Source organism: Carassius gibelio, chromosome A23, assembly GCF_023724105.1.
Source record: "Carassius gibelio isolate Cgi1373 ecotype wild population from Czech Republic chromosome A23, carGib1.2-hapl.c, whole genome shotgun sequence".
Taxonomy (NCBI): domain Eukaryota; kingdom Metazoa; phylum Chordata; class Actinopteri; order Cypriniformes; family Cyprinidae; genus Carassius; species Carassius gibelio.
This window is the reverse complement of record NC_068393.1, coordinates 10,552,572-10,564,567: the sequence shown is the minus strand read 5'-3', so window position 1 is coordinate 10,564,567 and position 11,996 is coordinate 10,552,572.

Genomic DNA, 11,996 nt, shown 5'->3' with positions numbered 1-11,996 from the left:
AGTCTAGCATATGTCACCAGAGATTTTTATCTATATATAAATTGATTATATAAAATTAATATAAAATAATAATAATTGAAACATGCACTGATTACAACAACATTCACATTCACAATAAGATTAGGAAAGATAGAAAAATTAGGGGGTGCATTTCATTTCATGTCGAGTTCAAAATATAGTTGCCTTTAAAGGAAGAAGGTACTTTGCAACGGCAATGTCATATTTGGGGGTACTTGGCATCAAACAACTCTGCATTAGTACATCTAGGGATTCTGAACCGACTGCTCTGCGAAAGAATGGAACAGCTGGAGTGTCATGGCACAGACCTGTTTTACCACAAAAACACACACGGAGCGGAGGATGAGATGTGATTTGAGTTGTATGTCACACTCATGCCACCTGCAGACTTATAAAGCTCTTCACCATGGCGACGATGAGTCATTCACCAGCTCCAGACCCTTGCCACTGTCACTGTCAGACAGCTTCCAACAGAAAATAAATAAATAAATATATTCAGTGTTTTAAAAGCACACCCAGCTGCCCTACATTAAGTCCACATGTCCAGTTCTTCTCAGTCTAGAAAGCACAAATGCATCCAAGTCTACATGACATTCATTTGGCTGCAACTTTTGGCATATTACTTCCACCAAACTTTTAACTCAATCCGTATTTTTTGGTCTAACCAGTACTTTTTTTGTACCCAATGATGTTTAAACAGGACATCATATAACATAAGTGTTTATTGACTGCCCAAATGCCCAAATGTTAGTAATCGTGTTCAGTGTCAGTGAATGTTTACCAAAGATTGTAGTTATTTCCATCACATGTGAGTGTGGCTGACAGGCTATTTTCATGAGCTGCATGATGCACTGTCAGTGTTGATATAACTCACATGTCATGCATTTTACCTCGATGCTCAGTAATGACTGCCTTTCACGTGGCACGGGTGTCATTCGCACACCACTTATACTGTGAGACTGTCTGGATTTATAGCATTATATCATGGCATTGCCCAGAATTCATGTCATTACCCAAAATTTATCACAAATGGATTGCTCACATGGACCATACCCATAATTATCTCTCAAGCTCAGCTGAGAGAGACTTTCATTGCTCTTTAAAACATAACTACTAAAGATATTAACACTTTTATTCAGGAAGGATGCATAAAATTGATAAAGATATTAACCTGGCAGGTTGAGTTGCACACATTAACCTAATGTCAACTCATTGCTGGGTTATAAAAAACTATCCAACACTGTGAAAATAACAAAACTGAATGACCCAGTAGGCTGATCCCTACTGGAAATAAAAATTAATTAAATTAATAAAAAAATAGAGTGTGTGGGTAAATTTTCATCCTTACAAAGACGTTAAACTTAACAGACCTTCTTTATCAATGGCAAACAAGTCAAGTCAAGGCACTTTTATTTGAGAAGTGCTTTATACAAGCTTTATAGTGTCAAACAGGAGAATATTTAGTCAATGATGCAATATTAAGACAATAAAAGAGTCATTTTTCCAGCTAGAGTCAGTTCATTGATGACTCCGTAATGTCATCATCCAGATCAACTCTCTTCCAACTATAAGGTGCTTTCGCAGGTTTGGTTTCAACTGATTGAGGGTAAACTCCACTTCATCTAGTGTTAATGTTCTCTGTCAGTTTTACGGACTGGCAAACTGCTTCAAATTATTAAATGTGTAAGTGAGCTGACTGAATGATTCATACTGAATCACGAACCAAATAAGACCATTTGCTGAGTCATTTGTTCCATTTATTGAAAAGATCAATCCCAAAAGTAGTCCATTTGCAAAACCCGATATTGCTTGTTCCAATTCTAAATGATGAATGGTTTTAAATAAATAAATAAATAAATAGTGATGTTTCCCACTCATTAGCCAAAAATGTAGCTAAACTAATAGCTTTGCTCCAACTGCCCAACACTGTCATGCTTTATTTCCTGCAGCCTCCATTTGTGACACACTCAGGTACACAGCCATAATCTCCTCTGTAACAGCAGGTGATAAGCTAAGCCATTGGGGTAAGGGAGGATATGATCTCAACCACTTTCCTGGATGCTTTTTTTTTTTACCCCAAAAGACTCTGAGCCAATCTATTAATTTCCTTGTTAAGAGTTTGAACCTGAGCAATATTCCCTGCTGGGTTTACGAGAGAAACACATCTCGAACATGCAGGAGAGAAACTCAGATCCTTAACAAATCTTGGACTGAGGTGTTACTTTCCACTATTGATTTTTAAGGGGCAACACTTATGCAGGTATGCTAATCCGAGATGCACGAGCTGATTCTATCAAATGAAAATTAATTTACCCCTGCCAGGAAAAAAGATATCATCCACTTTGGCATGGATATAAGGATGCCAGACAAAGGAAAAAAGCTATTTATTCATGCCTGACATATCTGTCCACATCTGCAGAGGTCAAGCAAATAAAATTGCAAATTGATTCCCTCTCTATAATTGGGAAGCACTGTGTGTGGAGGAGAACCAGATGCACTATCTCTGAAGACTGCCAGTTTCAATAAGTGTCAAGGAGGACTTTCTTGTATCCACGTCAGCAGAAGACTCTTCTGGGTCCTGAAGAAGGCTCTTCAGATGGTCACTGACAAAAATATGAATCTACATATACACAGAGGATCAAGGAAGGGAAGAGCTGTAAGTTTAATACTATTAAAAGTATAAGACTGTACATGTGTGTGTCTATCAGGTTTAAAGTCTTTGTAAGGATCAAAATTTACCCACACACTCTATCTTTTTTTTTTTAAATTAATTAAATTATTTTTTTATTTCCAATAGGGTACAGCCTACTGGGTCATTCAGTTTTGTTATTTTCACAGTGTTGGATAGTTTTTTATAACCCAGCAATGAGTTGACATTAGGTTAATGTGTGCAACTCAACCTGCCAGGTTAATATCTGTAACCCTACTTTCTGGGTTACTTTAACCCAACATATGTTCTGTCCAGTACGTACCCAGTACTGGGTTGCCAGTTTTGTTGGTTTTAATCCAGTTATTTCAGAGTGCAAAGATGGAAAAACCTGTAAGGCAGATGTCACATGGGGCAACTTTTTGAACAAAGCTGCTTGGGCACTTTCCCATTGAGATAGGGTAACAAATGTCTATCTGGATACTTTAGATTGGTCGTGGGCCCTGTGTCTCCTCTTGTTGCCCGTTGATGGCAATATTGCTCAAAAAGTTATCATCAGCAAGAAACTTAACATTGTCTAGACCAACCCAACAAGAAAAGCAGAATATTCACTATTGAAAATTGAAAATGAATCATTTCATACTTGACTGTAAAAACAAGGCAAATGCTGCATTCAAGTGTGCATACTTCCCTACTATATACTATGTGAAAAACAGTACACCAAAAGAGTAGCATGTCCAAGTACATGTTCAAAAAAAATAAAAAAACGGTAGGCAAAACACCACCTGAATGAGCTACTACTTATATTGAGATTCAGAAGTGTGCATCTAATGGACAAGTTACCTTGAGGCCACAGAAGAGGAGTTGTCAAATAAATTGCAATGTCACTTGACATTGACAACATGATGAATCTAGTACATCCAGATTGCATAAACAGAATATGTTTCTTTAACGGTCACAAAGTAAGTTATTCAAAACAAATGTACTACTTTCCCAGTATGTGACTCAAGCAGGGTATCGGAGATGAGAAAAACAAGGACATATAATCAACCTCTGCAAACCATCCATTAGCACATCATTAAACTCACTCCATTGCCAAACTATTTATGCAGGCTTCCCCTTGAAGTCTTGAAGAAGATCAGTGACAACAAAGGCAGATACGCTCTAGTGCTGACTGGAAAAGAGGTAGGCTACACAAATGTGGTTAGAGTAAATGGAAATGTAGAAGTAAGCAACAAGAGTAGTCTCATATTGATACGATGAGAGAGAGATTATGAGGATGATGGTGAGATAAACATGACGGCCAAGTGGATGATATGAAGTGGCCTATTTTCTTAAGTTACCATGAACGTGCTTCAACAGCTCTGCAATGCTGGTTTACTGGGACAATTACAGCTGGCCTATATTTCGAACATAAACAAAGGAGAAAAAGCTATCTGGTTGTTATTAGCCACACTGAATGTTACTAGAGCACAGAATCACACAAAGCTCTGTGAGCTTGGTATTCTTATCAAACTATGAGAATTATATAATCTAGTTAACATGATTTTTACACTCTTTCTTTACAGTCTTTATTTTATTAAAAGTCTTTCAAAAGGTTCTACTAAGATGTACATTTAATGTTGTTATAGGCACCATTTAAGGCTAAAAACAGTAGAAAGATATTTTTAGCTTTTGTACCGTAGGGTAACATCACAATAACAGATGTTTACCTTTTTTTCTGAGAATGCACCTTTTTCAAAAACCTACTGGTGGTGGTGGTGCTATGGTACAGTCATTGTATCAGATGACAGTACCATGATACTTTGTTATGCACTTTGATTTTTGCATTGTATAATACAGCAGATTGAGATATTCCCATTCTAGAAAGTGTTTATCAGCCTTTTTGTGATTCAAGGGCCCCACCGTCCACAACCATATTCAAAGGCCACAAGACTTTTCCAGTTGTTCATGATTAACTGAGCAATGCATTTTAAAACAATCTGATTTTGTACTCAATTTGTACCCTATGAACTATTTTACAGCTTAGCAAAACTAAAAATAAAAAGGTATATTCATTATAAAAATAAAAATAAATACCCATGGAGTTAAGATTTTATCATTTTACATAACTTTCCAAGGTCTAAAAATCACACGTTTACAATGAGACAGCAGGAATCCGTAATTCCTCAAATTAAAGTCATTGAGGGGTGGATGAAAATGTGAAATAAATTGATTTGTAATGGTTTTAGCTCATTTTAATGCTTATTTTATTTCATTTTAAATCATTTTAAGTAATCTTGATGACACCTTGGAAGTTTACTGAGGCCCCTAGTTGAGAACCCCTGTTTTAGAGAACATCTGGTTGAACCAAAATCTGGACACGCATACAAGTGCAAGATGAGTCATAAATTATTTTGGTCCAGAGTACAGTACCTTTTTATTGCATATAGATACTAAAAGCTTGCTAACATTTTGGAAGTACATGAGCATGAAGATCTAAACAAGTGCTACAGTTTTCAATTTCAGTTTCAGGGAAAAGCTGAATCATGTCTCTTTATTTTGCATGACTGATCCCATGCTGAGAAAAGCCCCAGTGGTAAATCAAGGTTAAGCAAACAGCAACACTGACGATGCATCTATTTCTCATGCCGATAATTTCCTTCCCTCCAATGCATCTCTACTTCTGTTCCAAATGTTTAAAGCCAGCTGGAGAGCGATATAACAGAGCCCACAATACTATCCATAAAGATTAACATTACCCATTTTCAGCCCAAGAACCTTCCATGTTTTATTCATAGAAAAGCTTGAGCTGTGTGGTCCAGAATTCTGGGAGATTTAGGTGACATGCCAGTCGAATTGATCTGCCCTTCTACTCTTTTATTCATGAGTGTCTCTCTCTTCCTCAGTGTTTGAGGAGGTAAATTAGCGGCCACTCCAGCTGACTGTGACTCTACCACACTGACAGATGTATGGCACCAATTTGTCTTTGTAAGAGCAAACATAATCATTAAAGAGTAGACAGTGGCATACGTGCACAAACATTCATCCTCATACAAGCACAAAATACACACACATATACAAACAAGAACCATATACAAGTGACTGCAAACACACACACACACAAAACTGTCTGGTAATGACATATGCTAATCAGTTGAGAGCAAACTGAGGAAAGAGCTGTCCGGCCATCTGATCAAAGGATTAGCACAACACTGACCAAACACTGATCAAAATAGTTCCAGAAAAGGTCAATAGTTGAAAGGTTTGACAGAAACAATTGGGGATGATTTTATCCCTCTGGCAACTCTCAAGGTTATGCATGTGAATGGTTAGAAAAGCTAATTACTGGCTTATGTTGCAGATGCCATTGGTTTCATTTGGGTTTGCTTAAATCTACAAGCAGTGCAATGACTGAACACAATACCAATTTTTTTTTTTACATATATGTTCTTAAAATCACAATGTAACAAAAATTGAATCCGTATTTTGACGTATATCCAAGTGAAATGGATCATCATCAATAATAATAATAATAATAATAATAATAATAATAATAATAATAATAATAATAATAATAATAATAATAATAATTTGAGACCCTGGATCACAAAACCAGTATTATGTGTACATTTTTTTTTTCCTTAATTTTTATTCTCTGAAAGCTGAATAAATACGCTTTCCATTGATATACAGTATGGTCTATTAGGATCGGACAATATTTGGTTCAGATACAACTATTTGAAAATCTGGAATCTGAGGGTGCAAAAAAATCAAAATACTCAAAAAATCACCTTTGAAGATGTCCAAATGAATTCTTAGCAATGCATACTACTAACTTAATATCTAAATTTTTGGCCTAAAAAATGTATAATTTTGACCCATACAATGTTTTTTTGGCTATTGCTACACATATACCCAGTGACTCAAGACTGGTTTTGTGGTCCAGGGTCACACACAACAGACACATTTGTTTTTGTAAAATGTGGGGACATCCCATAGGCGTAATGGTTTTCATATTGTACAGACTGTATATTCTATGGCCCTACACCAACCCTACACCTAACCCTAACCCTCACAGGAAACTTTGTGCATTTTTACTTTCTCAAAAAAATTAAATCTGTACTTTTTATAAGCATTTTGAAAAATGGGGATATGGGTTATGTCCTCATAAGTCACCCTCTCCTTGTAATACCTGTGTCATACCCATGTCATTATACAGAGTTGTGTCCTGATATGTCACAAAAACAAGAGCGCACACACACACACACACACACACACACACACACACACACACACACACACACACCTCTCTTCGATTTAGATTATTCACATTCATATTCATATTCTTGGAAACCAAAAACACACCTCATAAAATAAATTTGGCCAGAAAAACAATTGAAAGTCTGATTGTACATACAGCACAAAAAAAGGATTTTTAATTTAAGAACATAATAAGCATATTTATTAGGCTGTCACATTTGTTCTTCATTATTTGGAGTTTGCCTTTTTATGTTGTATGTGACCCTAACAGACCTGCAACCAATTTTTGGGACACATCCCACCAGCTGAGAAACGTTGTGACGGATCAATAGCCAGGATTGGAAGAGTTGAGAGAAAGGTGAGCCACGTGCATGTGCTGTCCTCATCTTAACTCCTGGAGGAAGAGAGTTCCTGTGAAAGGTAGGAGAGTGATTCAGAGCATCTCTAGAGGCTGATGGCTCCATTTAAGCTAAAATGTCACTCAGCAAAACAAGCTCCTGCCTCACATGACCTAAATATACCACTGATAGTCAACAAACTGCTTGTTCCATTCCAGACTTCTGCAAATTATTCAAATCTCTCTTGAATGCGCTTTATATTACTCTAATTAATTATATATGTACTTAGGTACTTGGTGCATTAAAATGAATATTTTTTTTTTCCCTCATTATAAAACTTTTACCTCTAAACAAATGAATCATACTAAATTAAATATGAAATACTATTAAATAATATTTAAATATTAAAATGTGCTTATGAATGTAAAACAGTTTAGTTACTAAAAACCCATCCAATCAGAAATTAAGTTTCAGAATCTATTCTGTTTTTAATAGCAAAAAACAACCCTGGTATATTTTATTTAATTTCCTCTTTTGAATGGCTCATGAAGAAGGTGAAATGTCTCTGTCATGACCGTAACTGAATTACACCATGGAATTAATGCCAATGTGATTAAATAGAAATTAAGTCATGGTATTTTAAAATGAAAACAGGTACCAAGGTAAACACTCAGAAGAAAAAAAAAAGAAGAAAAAAGTACATTACCCTTTCTAAAGGTACTGCTATGTAATTGTAAAGTACTAATATGTACCATTTTAGGGTAAATAGGGTTCAAACATGTACATTGGAGCTTTTGTGCATTAGGGTATCACTGTTCTAACAGTTTTGTATCATTTAAAAAAAATAAAAAGTCCAAGGGTAAATGTCTAACCAGCAGCCAGAGACACAAAGTTAGAAAATTCCTGCTGGCAACATAAGCATATTAACATAACATACTTAGATTTAATTACAAATACAAAACAGGACTCCCCAAAGCATCAGACTTGCAGTGATTGGTGATGTAATTTAATGTTCTTCAGTTCTAGCCATAATATGCAATCAGAGGTCGTCATGCCCATTCTAATGTGCCCCCTCAGATTTTTGAACCAAGTGGACTTTGAATGCAGCTTCCAAAAGACAAAACATTACATTTGATATGATCACACTGGTGTGATAAGAACATTTATTGAGACACATCATCAGTTCCTTAATTCAAATTTGCTTGAGCGCACAATGCAATGTCCAATCAGAAGCATTCAGATTAGTAATTGCCGAAACTCCACAAAGGTTTGTTCAGTTTGCACATTGTATAAGTGAATTCTGCACTCTCTCATCTTATCATGAATTCTCTCATCAAATATAAGAGTGCAGATGTGGTTACAATGTCATTTTATTTTAATTTAGTTTTATTTCACAGTGTAGAAAGCTTCACTGATTACAGGCTAATAATAGTTTTTTAAAAGTTCTTAAACTTGTTCTAGACTGTCAGTGAAAATTTTCTTTGCTTATTTTCAGTACAATGAAAGTGTTATTAGTAAATTACAATGTTTTTATTAAATTCACATTAAATACAAAGTCAATAGTTTAAAATATATATATTTTATGACATGACACCCATATATAAAGTACTTAAGTAAAAATAAAAGGGTTTTATTAGGCTACTCGCCCTTGCATTTACTTACACTTATTTGAGAACTGAGATATTTTACAATATAGTTAACAAGTTTGGGAATATTTTGAATAAAAAAAAAAAATAATAATGAAATAAATCAGTTATACAGCTCTATTCAGCCTATAGTGTGTGCCCAACTGGTGGCCCCTCAAAAACACTAAGTACAGTACATGACACCCCTGTATGCATTCATATCTAAGTGAAGAAACAGAATGCTTTCTAAGGATCATTAAACACATGCAGTATGTGTTGCCTTGGTGCAGTGATACTGGAACGGAAGCTCTTATGCTCACCGATGTGTGACTGATATATCTGCATATAAACATGATGCAGACCATGGGGAAAGCTAAGCTGCTTTCGAGAGGAGATAAAAGGTGTATAGTATGGAGGTCTGGCTTGTTTAGAAAATTTGATTGCACTTTAATGGCCTCATTATGAATTGATCTTTATTCAAACAGTTTGAATTAAGATTTGAGATCAAAGATTGCAAATACGATTACAGTGGGTGAACGGCACCTGCACAGTCTGAGAAAACGCCCTGCTGTTTTACTTCATTTTATGGCTGAAAAATAAATAAATAAATAAATGGCAGTAGTACTAGAACATTGGAGAACCTAGTCAAACATTCCTAAAGTAATATGTACGGGACTTACATCTTGCATCGAAGAGGAAATCCACACGTGCCCTGGAGAACTCTGAAACGTGAAGTTACCAAACCCAAAAACAGATCTTGCCTCTCAAGTCTGTGATCGAAAGCATTAGCCTTTAAAGTCTCATCACTTAAATTTTACCACAAGTCATTCCTGTTATTCCTCTCTCCCGGAGGTCGTTATAGCTTGTCATAATCAAAGAGAAAGGCTCTGTGACCTTCTGCTTTGACATTTCTGTCACTTGGCAATTGCATAGCAAGAACAACTGAGAGGAAAAGGCATGCAGGAGCTACGTGATACAGAGTCTTCACTGACAGTAATTTGACATTGGGCATAAGTGTAAACACAGCAGCCTACATTATCCAGAGAATCTGAAGTAAAAAAAAAAAAAAAAAAAAGATCATTCCATCACAGCCTTAATTGCAGGAGGAAGGGATGGCTTTTACACCTCTGCGTGTTTAGCTTCCCAAGTGGTCACTTAAAGGCCTGAGCTTAATGCATCAGAAAATTTGCCAGGCACACTACAAGAGTAATTTTGTTGGTAACCTCAATTAGATTGCAGAGACAGGAAAATAAAATAACCATCAATTAACGTGTTTGCGTGCAATGTTCTCTCCTTTCAGCATGTTTCTTAAATGCTCTTCCTGGCTTCCCACAGGATAATGAGAGGAGATAACACGGTGAAGCATGCTTTTGTAATTATAACAGTTTCACGGTCAGTCATTGTCACCATTACATCCATTTAAATAGTCTGACAATGCAAGTGAGAATGACCTGGTTTGACTGGATTTCAGCCCATCCACATACACAAAATAACATTGGGCACATATATATATGTATATATATATATAAACAATGAAACCACTGTCAAACCTATTGTGTGATTTAATGGATTTGATGTAGGATAGGATATCAAAGCAAATCAGACAATTTAAGATTCAGAACAGTGTTGAACCAACACAAAGAGCCTTAATTCCACAAGGAGGCCCAACAACATGGAGGACTTTAAATCTGTCCCAAATTCTGGTGCTACAAGTCTAACTAACTAGCATATTTAAACAGCTTGCAGCATTAAAACAAAAGAACACTTATTGATAATTCCAACTCAGGAAGGAGATTAAACCAAGATTAATGATCAAAGAGACAACAAATCATGACCATCACGAGTAAAACCACGAGGAAATCATAAGTTAAGACTTCCTTGGATTGGTTTTCCCCCACCCAGGACAGAGACCAGTCTGGGACTCATTCTAAACCTTTTCAACCTTTTGTTCCAACACAGAACACATCCTCACACTCACAGAATGGCACAGAGACGGTCTTTTACATATATAAATGTTTTAGAATGATGCTACAATGACTTCTAAATAAAAATCAATACATTGCATAACCCCATATCATGTATGTAACTCAATTGTATGTGCTTTAGAATAACTAGTGAATAGTTTAGTTTATACTTGAGTTTCTTGAAAAAATACTATAAATCGATTCATTGTAAAACGCTTCAGATTCTTGTTATAAAAATCTACATTATACTCTGCAAGAGCGTGAAAATTCAACCATGTGACTAACAAGATAACATGTTGATTTATGTATTGGGAGGAGAAACATAGCAACACCCTGAGCCAAAGCCCTATCCTCACAAGATTAGTATTATCTGGGGACCTTGTGTGATTTTGAAATTACCCCACCACATCAGAATTTTGTGTGGTGCATTCGCACGGGATAAGCGAAGCCTGTGGTTTTACTGGAATTTACTGACTTATCTCCTGGATAAGATGTCAAGGCTTTGAGAATCCCAATCTGGTTAGATGGATAAAATAAAAAAGAAAAAAGAAAAAAGAAAGAAACTAATATTTTAATATTATGTCCTGTGTCATTTACATTTCACCTGGTAAAAATACAGTACAGACTAAAAGTTTGGAAACATTACTATTTTTAATGTTTTGGAAGTTTCTTTTGCTCATCAAGCCTGCATTTATTTGATCAAAAATACAGAAAAAAAATGTAATATTGTGATATATTATTACAATTTAAAATAATTGTTTTTACATTTATTATACTTTAAATTATCATTTATTTCTGTGATGCAAAGCTGAATTTTTGCCCTAAACAATTCATTTAAAAGTCTACTTAATGTTTAATATTTGGAAATTTCTTTATGAGAGAAATGCTATAGCCACTGTAAATTCTTGAATATGTAAACTCAGAGAGAGAGTTTAAACTTTTATTTTGAAATCGAGATGAACAGTAAGCATACTGAGAATGATATTGAGGCATTCTCCTGTGTTTGTTGTAGGTTTATAAATTATTGACCTTACAAATCTGATGAAATGGCACACTTTAGATGAATGTTATAGCCCCAATCAATACATCAATTTTGTATGTGTCAGTGTCTCTGCAAACATAAAGAAATGTATGTTTGGTAGAACCACAGTATACACAAAAA